This window comes from Orycteropus afer, unplaced genomic scaffold, assembly GCF_000298275.1.
Source record: "Orycteropus afer afer isolate SDZICR_OR568_19922 unplaced genomic scaffold, OryAfe1.0 scaffold00511, whole genome shotgun sequence".
NCBI classification, from domain to species: Eukaryota; Metazoa; Chordata; class Mammalia; order Tubulidentata; family Orycteropodidae; genus Orycteropus; species Orycteropus afer.
Window position 1 is genome coordinate 184371 of NW_006922098.1, and position 2580 is coordinate 186950.

The 2580-nt window shown below is 38.7% G+C and overlaps 1 pseudogene; it reads right to left on the reverse strand.

Moving 5' to 3' along the window:
• Window positions 1–550: 550 nt before the first annotated feature.
• On the reverse strand, window positions 551–1048 carry LOC103209671 (annotated as a pseudogene).
• Between the last annotated feature and the right edge of the window lie 1532 nt (window positions 1049–2580).

Below are 2580 nucleotides of genomic sequence, written 5' to 3' on the forward strand. Positions count from 1 at the left end.
CCTTCTTGAGTACACACCTAGGGTGGGGTGAGTGTGTTCTGGTGGCTGGGCAGGGTGTAGGGGAAGGGTCCTGGGTGAGTCTTGTATTTGTGGGAGTGACTGGGAAAGGGATTTCATGCCCTGCATGGGGGCATGCATGGTGTCAGATGCCTGGATACAGTGCCTCGTTTTCTTAGGTGGCAGCCTAGAGATGGACAAGCCACAACTGAAGCCTGGGCTCCCTTGAGGAGCCTTTCACTGATGCCCCCAAGTCCTGCCTCTCTGGCACATCTCTGGAAGATGGGCCTTCCTTGGTTCTGTCAGTGACTTTCTTCCAGATCTTTGGGGTCATGGTGTGAATGTTTGCCTTAAGTTGACTATATGCTGTTGCCTGGAACCGCCCATCCATTTATTGGCCTATTTCCTCCATTAGAGGGTAGGGCTGTAACCCTCTGAGGAAGGTTCCCTGATAGGGTCCTGTGGGACCTAGGCAGAGAGATCATACAGATGAGTGAGTGTGGAGGGGAGGGGACTGGGACAGGGCCTAGGCATAGGGAGGGACAGGAGGAGCCTAGTCATCCTTGTCCTTGGCACCATGTTTGAGGATGCGGCTGGACTCCACATAGTTGAAGTTGCCTTTTTTATTGATGGGTGCTTCGCAGTACATCTCATCCACTTCCTTGTCCATGAACTGGTCTCCCATATTGGTGAACAGCTCCTCTAAGTGGTCCTAGTGGATGAAACCTGAGGCCACCTCTTTGAAGCAGGCAAAGACGTTGCAGATCACATCCTCAGGGTTGGTGCTATTCAGCTTCTCTCCAAACATGGTGAGGCCTCAGGGCCTCACTCATCATGCCTTCAGGTATTCATCTGTGGGGTTCTTCCTCAGCTAGGCCAGCATATTATGCAAGTTCTCCTTGTCAATGAAGCCATTATGGTTCTGGTCGATCATGTTGAAAGTCTCCTTAAACTCCTGAATTTGGGACTTGTCAAATATCATGAAGACATTGGAAGTAGCCCTCTGTGGCCACTTCTTTGTGTTCTTGGCCTTGGCCCATTTGCTAAACATCTTGGCCTTGGATAGGTGGGGCTTCCCTGAAGGAAAAACTGGTGCAAAGAAGGCACTCTCTGTGCATGGCTCAGCAGGCCCTTGGGTCTGGACCCTCTTTTTTTCCAGTTCTTAATTTTGAAAATTTGAAGTAATTTCTTTATTATTCAGGTTCCAATATTGACTTGTCAAAATATCAAACCATGCCTTCCTTTTATGTATACAATTTATATTATTGATAATTATAACACTCATTCTGTCTTCTACATATGATGGAATAGTCCTTTCATTTACAACTCTCATATGAGACATAGGTTATTAATACCAGTGTTACATGGGATGACTTTCATACCCAGAACAGACCACTTTAGAACATCTAATCCATGCCAATATTTTTGATACAATTGATATCCATTTTAACATTTTTACTCACATATTATCTTACTGAGTGTTTTCAACTTATTCTCACAGTTTAGAAATACCAGGAAATTTATAGGATTCTACCATTTTAGCAGATTATTAGCAAATTTATTTTTTAGCTTTTACATTTATTTTTTAACATCTACGCTTACATACTATAACCATCATTCCCAAGTAATCAGTGCACTGTAGTGGGAGCCAAGAAAGAGATTCAAAGTGACTGATTAACTTTTTAGCATACTTCTTTGATGCATATACAAAAATCATAATCATTGATAACATTATGTTGTGTATATATTGAACCCAATTCCAAATCAATTTGTTCTCAGTCAGAAGTTAATCATCAGTTTGTTCTCTGACATTCAAATGAAAGATTTGGGTTTATTTTTCATTAGACCATCAAGAGAATCCAAAACAATTTTCTAAGCTCTATGCTAAGAAAATTTCAAAAAGCATTCCTTAATGAAATGTTGAAATACATTTTCCCTTTTGAATAAGACAGTGTTAAAAATGTAAAATAACTTACTATTTTGAAAAAAAAGTGAGACTTTTGAATAAATTATTTAAAAATCAAACCACTCATCTATATGTTACAGAAAATAATTTTGAAATATGCCTGAAAGGAATGTGCATTAATAATGATATTTCATTTCACACAATTCGGTTGGAATCCATCTTGCTATCTATTGTTTATCTAATGCTGCCATCTAGTGAACATATAAAATTCAGATTATGGTTTCTTCCAGGAATTGGAATGCTTACTAAACTGGATTTTACACACACACACAAAAAAAATCCTACAGTAATATTCAAATGTGTTTATGCAGAAGATTAAGGGTTAAGTAAGAATTCTGAAATGAAAAGATAAACCACATTTTCATTTTGAGGAAAACACCTTTTATAAAGTTATACAATTTTTGTTGTAGCTTTTTTATGTCTTGAATGAAATTTCAGAAAACACCTTTTAATTTCCTTAATACAATATTGCTTATATTTTACAAAGAGAGGCTGAATGTGACACCATAATAAATATAAAATTACTCTTCTATATTCCTCTATTCCAGTAACATATTAGACACTGTTTCACTGCTGTTCATGTCGTCTTCACTGGCCAATTTTTTGAGAAGTGGATG